At 31.3% G+C, this 9,118-nt stretch overlaps 2 long non-coding RNA genes across 2 annotated transcripts; both read right to left on the minus strand.

Moving 5' to 3' along the window:
• Positions 1 to 1,179: 1,179 nt before the first annotated feature.
• On the minus strand, positions 1,180 to 3,919 carry LOC111696465 (uncharacterized). Its single transcript, XR_002764090.1, has 3 exons — positions 3,644 to 3,919; positions 1,809 to 1,871; positions 1,180 to 1,207 (listed from the first exon to the last, which is right to left on the minus strand). It is a non-coding gene; the product is annotated as an uncharacterized LOC111696465 (long non-coding RNA).
• Positions 3,920 to 3,995: 76 nt separating this feature from the next.
• Positions 3,996 to 6,426, minus strand: LOC111696467 (uncharacterized). Its single transcript, XR_002764091.1, has 3 exons — positions 6,359 to 6,426; positions 4,651 to 4,773; positions 3,996 to 4,047 (listed from the first exon to the last, which is right to left on the minus strand). It is a non-coding gene; the product is annotated as an uncharacterized LOC111696467 (long non-coding RNA).
• Between the last annotated feature and the right edge of the window lie 2,692 nt (positions 6,427 to 9,118).

Raw genomic sequence — 9,118 nt, forward strand, 5'->3', positions numbered from 1 at the left:
ATATAGGATAATACACAATATATGCAGCATAAAGGATAATACACAATATATGCAGCATATAGGATAATACACAAAATATGCAGCATATAGGATAATACACAATATATGCAGCATATAGGATAATACACAATATATGCAGCATATAGGATAATACACAATATATGCAGCATATAGGATAATACACAATATGTGCAGCATATAGGATAATACACAATATATGCAGCATATAGGATAATACACAATATATGTAGCATATAGGATAATACACAATATATGCAGCATATAGGATAATTTGATGTTTAACTTTTTTTGTAATATCTTACCTATTAGTGAATTATTTCGAATAGAAGTCTCATTTCGTAAACTGATTCCCACTAGAGGTTTAAGCAGCTCATTTTTCAAACGCACTTTTAAAGTAAAAGATGACGTAGAAATTATAATGTTTTGTAAAACATTTTTAAGGGTTAACTCATTACCATGATTCTACTTTCAGAATTGGAAATTGAAAATTTAACAACTTTTTTGCATGGGAAGAAATGGCCTCCTCCCTGTATCTGGTTTTCCTAGAACGGTTAGATGTGACACCTGGCCAGCCAAACAACTATCCTATATACACAACATTAAATATGAGATATATAGATAGATAGATAGATGGATGGATAGATAGATAGATAAATAAATAGATAGATAGATAAATATATAGATAGTTAGAGAGATACATAGATAAATAGATAGATAGATATATAAATAAATAGATAGATATATAAATAGATAGATAGATAGATAGATAAATAGATAAATAGATAGATATAGATCTAGCTAAACAACGTTTCTACAACATATTAAATTAGATCGGGGATTTTACTTTTAAAGTATAAATCTCTATCTATTAAAGGCCGGGTGTATGACCGATGACAGTATAATTGTACGATCTACTTGTCTGAACAAGATAAAATAATGGATGGAGGAAATAGTGAGAATTAAACACTTTTCAAGCTAGAACACCGATTGTATTTTCCACATAATTGATCAGAAAAAAAAACATAAAGGGTACCGTTGTGATTCAGACATGTTGGACAAGTCCATCAATACCAAAACTGAGACTTTCGCCTGCGTAGGAGTCAAAGCTAAACCTTTACCTTAAACCATCTTCCAGCTTCTTCATAGGTTATTTCACACCTAATAATAAAAGTGGAGAAACTAAAACCTAAACACACATGCTTCAAAGATTAGTTTAGAGACAGAATATTTATATAGATGGAGATACTGGAAGAAATTAAAGAATAGGATTAATGATTTTCCAATGTCCATATAAGCTGAGATACAGAGACTACCGTAAGAATCCCTTTACAAGATTTCAGAGAAAAGGCATAAAGTTGTAAAACATTTTTTAAGCCTATTTTTCAGGCATTCTTTTTAAAAAGTTAGAGCAATGGTTTGTGTGTTACATAGGCTACAAGAGCAAAAATAAAAGTCGAAAAGATATAATTTTGTTTATTGTCTTTTACAAATAATTTTGATATTTTCAAGGGATTTTCAAAATGTTACTTTTTAACTTTAACTTAGTCTTATCTTTTATTTCTGCTTTTATACAAAGGGTGACCCATAATATTATGAGATTGTAAAGCTAAAACCCTGTTAAACCATGACGATCTATACGGTTAATTTTAGTCTTATGTTTTGAATTTAGTCATTTAATGGTTCATTAATAATTTGGCTATGAAAGGAACAAGTTCATAGTTACAGCTTGTTCAGTTGTTTCAGAAGACATCCAGCGACTCTGCAATTCTGTATGTGCGTATTCTAACCTTCATCACAAAGTTGGTAGGTTCGTAAATATGGCTGGCTCGTCCCATCCATACACCCTCGGCCTTAACAAATTAACAAAAAATCAAATTCAAAATCACTATTTTGATAAAACTGTTCAATGTTCATATCCATCTGGCATGAAGCCTATAAGTTTGTTTTCAATCTATCTCTTGATACCCATAAGAACAAGTTTTGACAAACTTTAAAAACCACACAGCTATGAATTTTTTTTATTTGTTAATTACAGAATAAGTTTTTCGTTTCTAATTTTGCTGGTAAATGAAGGGTATCACAACTGTGATTAAAAATCACAAGAAATAATCACAAATAAAAAAAGCACAGAGCGTCACATATGATATTGTATTATAAGAAACTCTGTACAATGTACATGCATGCACATCGTAAAACAATTACATATTTGTTGGCTGCTCCAAAGGTCAGGCACATAGAGAATAGAATATATAGAGAGGAATTAAAAGAATCTCTCGGTATGAATTTTTTCAGTCCCTTTCAGCCTGAAAGGGAGTTCAAAGTGTTCAAATCATGTAAATGTTCACAAATTATATGCAGTAGAGTACATTAATACAGTATGTTCCCTAGACTATCCATTTCAACTTCGAATTTTTTAAACTGTTAAATAAACTTTATAATGAATAAGGTGAATAAAAACATCATTTGATTTATAGTTATAACGGAAAATCATCGTTTGTAAAGTGTCGAAGGCATAGAGTCTATGTGAAATGATCATTGGTCAATTATGAAACCAGCCTACTTCATAATTTGGTTTTCTTTTAACAATAATTTTAGATTTTCTATAAAATGATATTCCAGGGCTCAACAGGTTATATAGCATAAATATGTGAAGTACACCTGCAGTATGGAAACAGTACAACAAAATGGCCGTTTTACACTTTTTTCTAGTAAATTCCTCTCTATATATTCTATTCTCTATGGTCAGGCATCAGTTTTCTTTCAATTACGTAACTACATATCTCTTCATTCACGTGGCAATTAGGATGCAACAGACAACAAAATAAAGGAGGCAACAAGGCAATATAATATTCCCTCCAATATTTATTGCATCCCTACTAGCAACTGCCTGCCTGTACTGAAGAGATAAATAGTTATTTACTTGAATGAAGGAGGCTCCATAAAAGTTTAATTCTATGAAATCATGCAGGCACGAACAGAAGATATAAGCTTAATAAAGCAAAATAGTTCGTTCAGAATGATTTGTAAACATATTTTAGAGAGCAATAAAAACAAACTTTTAGAGCTCACACAACTTTGAAATATTCAAAGAATTTGTGAAACTACTGAAAGCCTAAACTCTTGATTTTTTCAAAGGTGAACAAAAACTATACCCCACTTTATTTGAATCTATATAAGAAAGTCAGAAGTAAAAAGATTCTAAAAAAACCTAGAAATACAAAAGTTTGGTAAAAAAGCCCCAATTTTCTCAAGGCATAGAACAAAACATCATCCTGAGTTTAGATTCCTGGGACTTTTTTCTATGCATCTGTATATTGAATGTTGCCAGGAGTGTTTTTAATATCATGTCCAGCTTTTTTTCCATGGTTGTAAACATGCTTTGTTCCCATTCATTTTCCACTATAAGAGGACTATTTTTTCCGGGTACGTTTTTGTATAAAATCATACTGGAACCAGAGTAAAAGTCCTAGAAAATAGAGTCTTAAATTGGTAAAACTTTATTTCCAGAGACATTTTATTTCTAGGACTTTTTCCACAGGACTTGTTTGGTGCCAAAATTCAGGTCTTTATTTCCGAAAACTTTTTTTAGAGAATTATTTTGATGGTGAGCCTCTACTTCTACCTTAGATACCCCCGAGTGATGTCTGTAGACATATACTCGGTCTGAAAACTGGTTTCTTGTATTCTCCTTGTACCACACAACGGCAAAGAAATTACCACATTCGTGGATTTTCACCTGAAAAAAATGTAATAAAAAACAGGTTAAGGATCATTTTCGGAAATGGAATAAATCAGAAAATTTATCTGGAAACCTTTTCTAAGTTCGTTAAAGTTATCAGGACTTTAAATGACTTTAAAAAGGGTTAGCAAACTTATCTTATTGTAAGAGGAGGTTAAAGAAAAATATTTTGCCCCAATATTTGCAGGTGGTGGGCTGGAGCTTGGATCATTATTCCGGCTACCTAGGGTTAAATAATGATATATTTGCAGGTGGTGGGCTAGAGCTTGGATCATTATTCCGGCTACCTAGGGTTAAATAATAATATATGTGCAGGGAGTGTGCTGGAGCTTGAACCATTATCGCGGCTACCTAGAGTTATGTAATAAAGATGATTTGCAGAATTTTTGTGTTTTGAATCGGGGGTTTAAGCATTGACAATTGATAAAATCTTATGCAGATTAATATTATTCGGATATCCCGTGGCACTTATACTCTGCAAGGGTAATTTTTATTCAAAAGTTCTGATCTCTGACCGAGTAAGATTCTCCAGAACCATTCGATTATTATTCAGGCCGCATAGGGGGGAGGGCACACCACATAATTTTTTCTTCCAACCACAAAACACGTCAAAGTTCACAATTGAAAAAGGTGTTATAAGACATAACAAACACAGTTTTAAGCATAGAAGCAATGCCCGGGCGAAAAAAAGGTGTGGTAGATAGAAATAAGGGTGAGTTGTGACGTCATTTGTGGCGTGGACGAAAAAATTGTGTTATGTGCCTTCCCTCCCTCCAGGGGCACTGGGTAGAGTTAAAAATAATAAACTCCTCATCTTTTTTGGTTGTTATAGGTGAATTTGTATAGATTGCGAAAACTGTGTTAGTACAATGTTGAGTACTAAGTTTTACCTCGTGCGATCCCCCTGGGATGGAAACAGTGAAGAAAGAACCAAATACTCAGAGAAAACGAAGTTTTCATCTTTCTATTCAGTCAGCCAGCAATCCATCACATGACAATACAGCACAGACAATCTAATCATATTCAATTCAGTTTTATACTTTTCAACAATTCACAATCTTCTGAGAAACATTGAACAATTGAAAGTTAAATATTAGATTTTGTTTTTTTTTCAAAAAAGTTACAAAATCATGTTGTCAACTTTTTCACAGACAGAATAAAAATTTAACTGGGCTGTCAATATGTAATTTAGAGCGACCGGATTAAAGAATGTCATATTATATTTACAACGGTCCTCTTCTAACTTCTATCTGAATATTGAGAAATTGATATTGACCTTTCACTGCCACAAATAGAAGTGTTTAAATCTAATTCATTGTATCTGAAGTATGAATTCTTAAATTACGCTTTCAAAGAAACCACAATCAATGATTAATATTTAGCTAAAGAAATAAGAATAAATCATTCATCCTTGAACGGACAGGGTTTTAATTGCACTGTTGTAAATTGAAATGTTTTTCTAACAAGTTCAAACTTACTTGAAATTACTTCTATATTATAGAGTTCTATAGTGCAACAGATAAAAGTAGAATTGGTAGCGATCGATATTGAATTCAATTCAATATCAGCCTTTACCCCTTTCTTTTTTTCAAACACTCCCTTTAATGCTTTTCAATGAAATCTGCCAAATGAAATATTTGAATTGCCTAGCATTTGAATAGCATTTAGCAATATAAAGATTATAATTCGATGAATATCAAATACGGTAAACTAGCCTTTTATTCATTTTATATTAGGTTTGATTGAGAAAGGTAACATCAGATGTGGTTCAACCAGCACCAAATCATCCAAAATTATGTAATTATTTTTTTTGATAGAAACAGCAAAGGAAATTGTTAACTTAAAATTTAAAAAATCCTTTGAAATTTTTAAAATATTCCCTCAGATTTAAACAATTAATTGATACAATAGATTTGAGGGGAATACTATTCCAAATTCATAATAATTAATTTAATTTAATTTCCAGGACATTTTTCGGACTAGGTGGGGGGGGGGGGATTTTCAATACTAATATATAGAAAGACTAATCAATTAAGTGTTTCTCCAATATGATGGTTGCCACAACGTTGATTAGGCTAAAATTTGTTGTAAAAAATTTTTTTTGCAGAATTAAATATAGAAATTATAAAAAATTTAAAATTTAAAATAGCATGGGGAACTTTTATCGACAGCAATGATTTTAGCCTGGCACGAAATTTAAATTGATAATTTGTATTCTTAATGTTACAGAAACGAGATTAAAAAGGTCGATTTACAAAAAAGTCATAAACATAAAATCACTGAAAAAAAGGATGAAAAAAATGTGTAACTTTAAAATGTAAAATTTCAACTTTATACAACACACCCACCTCTGCCCCTTTAGTCAAAGTAAATTCAACATAAATGAAGCATAAAGTCTGACCGCGTCAACCATGTTGCACTGGCTAGTCCTGTTGAATGCTGCTTTATTAACCCAATGTCCGTGCGGTACAGAACAAACTGGGACCGGAAAGGTTGACCCGGCTCGGAAATTAAAATGCACTACGACTGCCCGTGAACAAATAGAGAAACAAAAATAATCATTTTTCCGTTCTTTGAATATATATTTCAAAAATTTACCTTTTATGAGAAAGTCATTATTTCTAACGGGAATTGCAAGCAAAGCACTGCCTGTTCAACATGTTTCTAAAATAAACGTAAATCAGTAGAGTTTATATTTAAAAAGTTAGATGAATTTAACACAAAACCGAAATTACGATAAAAAACATTAATCATCTAAATGGTCGCTGAGAATTAAAGCAGTAAAGTACAAAGTACAAAGTAAATAAGATCTTCTTTTTATTCAGCAAAAACTCGAGCACCTTACTTCGACATGTCTACACTTTACGTTATTTGAAGTGAGCGAACATATATTGTATTAGGTAATTTAGACAAAAATAAATGAAGGTGAATGGTATATATTACTGATTTTATATCTAAGCATTGAATATCTGCATTAGACACATTAATATCAGATTGTTATACATGGCATTATACATACTAATACATGACTACATTATATACTACATATCTTTCATTTTCCTCTACCAATAAGTATTACAATTACAATTTGAAATAACAATTTTAAATAATAAATAAATAAAATTTTGCCACGTCTGAATAAAAATTTATCTTTTCCAATAGCAGTTTTTTTTGTATCCAAAAAAATAATAATAGCACACTTTCAAAGGCTTTAAATTTGAGAAAAATTCTAGAATTAAAAAAATCCCCAATTTTGTTTTTTTTTCTGAAAATTCAAACAGTTTTAATATTTTTTAAAATAAAATTGCTTAAAGAATTATGTGCAGGGGCAGGAGGAGCAACATTTTTTGGCCTAACCTTTTAAGGTTGACGGATTATAAATTGAAATAATTTTTTCTTTTTTTATACTTTGTTTTTAGAACTGTTAATTAGTTTATTAGTTTGTCTAAGTCGGGTAATTATAGTCATTTATCTATTAATTACTTTAATTACTTATAAACAATTAATTGTAATTTCCTTCTTGTTCAGAAACTTTTTCTTCCTGGATATGTTGACATGATTTGTTTAAAAAGGACTAACCAGAGTGAGCAGCATTCGATTTCTTCTATTTGAAATCAAACATATTTTGGTCTATATGTTTAAGTCATGGATTTGTTTATTCAATACTTGTTCATATAAAATGCATATGCCGACAAAAAAAGAGTAAAGACTACAAAATTATGTTTAATGTGTCAAATTGAATATTGACAGAACTGTTAAATCAACTTCGTGTCGTATCTGTCTCTAATCCTTTGGATGGTATAGAGATGGGAAAAGTTCCGTTAAAGAACGGAAACTTTTAAAAATGAACCGGAGAATTTCGTTATTATCTAAAACGTTGACGGACATTGCCGTTAATTCAAAATTGATCAACGTTTTTGTTTTCTATTTATGCCTTACTTAGTAAAAAAACTGTATTTTTTTTAGAGTTTATGTCCAATAATCTTTTGAGCACATTGCAAGCCGGGGCTGGAGCACTTTCGTTAACAAGCGTTAAACAAATTCATAGAAAAATTGTTAAATTACTATTTGAAAACGATCAGAGTTAGATACTTGAAAGTCCTTAATTTAAAAACCAGAAAAAAGGATTAAAAAGTCGTACCCAGCCCTAGATTGATCCTAAAGTACATATTTTAATAAGACATGTTTTGCTGAAGTTTAGTAAGTGAAGGTTTTGGCTAGGACAGAAGTATAGTATAGTGAAGGCTTTGGCTAGGACAGAAGGATAGTATAGTGAAGGTTTTGGCTAGAACAGAAGTATAGTATGGTGAAGGTTTTGGCTAGGATAGAAGCATAGTATATGAAGGCTTTGGCTAGGACAGAAGGATAGTATAGTGAAGGTTTTGGCTAGAACAGAAGTATTGGTGAAGGTTTTGGCTAGGATAGAAGCATAGTATATTGAAGGTTTTGGCTATGACAGAAGTATAGTATAGTGAAGGTTTTGGCTAGGACAGAAGTATAGTATAGTGAAGGCTTTGGCTAGGACAGAAGTAAAAGGTAGGATGGGTATTGAGCAAGTAATGACGAATGAAACAGTACATGTGGTCCATGTGGTACATGTGGTACATGGGGAAGTAACTATTAAACCTAGTAAAGTATATTGTACAGGACGAGTACAAGAAATAAAAAAAAGTACAGTGATGACCAGAAAACTCTGAAATAGGAAGACGAATCAAGTTGGGACTTAAATTAGTTCAATGAGCATTAGACATAGCAATTGTACAGTGTAAATAGACCCGTTTCACTTAAATTGTGCTTCGCTAAGTTACTAGTAAAAATATTTGCTATGTAACAACATCTAAAGTATTACTATTACGCCTTTATATTCCATTGTTTTCTGGTTATCACTGTATATTGTACAGAAAAAGTACAGGAAGTAACTATTAAACCTAGTAAAGTATATTGTACAGGATGAGTACAGGAAGTAACAATTAAATATAGTAAAGTATATTGTACAGGATGAGTACAGGAAGTAACAATTAAATCTAGTAAAGTATATTGTACAGGATGAGTACAGGAAGAAACAATTAAACCTAGTTAAGTATATTGTACAGGATGAGTACAGGAAGTAACTATTAAACCTAGTAAAGTATATTAACATGATGAGTACAGGAAGTAACTATCCAACCTAGTAAAGTATATTAACATGATGAGTACAGGAAGTAACTATTAAACCTAGTAAAGTATACTGTACAGGATGAGTACAGGAAGTAACAATTAAACCTAGTAAAGTATACTGTACAGGATGAGTGCAGGAAGTAACTATTAAATATAGTAAAGTATATTGTACAGAAAAAGTACAGGAAGTAACTATTAAAC

Source organism: Eurytemora carolleeae, unplaced genomic scaffold (genome assembly GCF_000591075.1).
Source record: "Eurytemora carolleeae unplaced genomic scaffold, Eaff_2.0 scaffold6, whole genome shotgun sequence".
Classification (NCBI taxonomy): Eukaryota; Metazoa; Arthropoda; class Copepoda; order Calanoida; family Temoridae; genus Eurytemora; species Eurytemora carolleeae.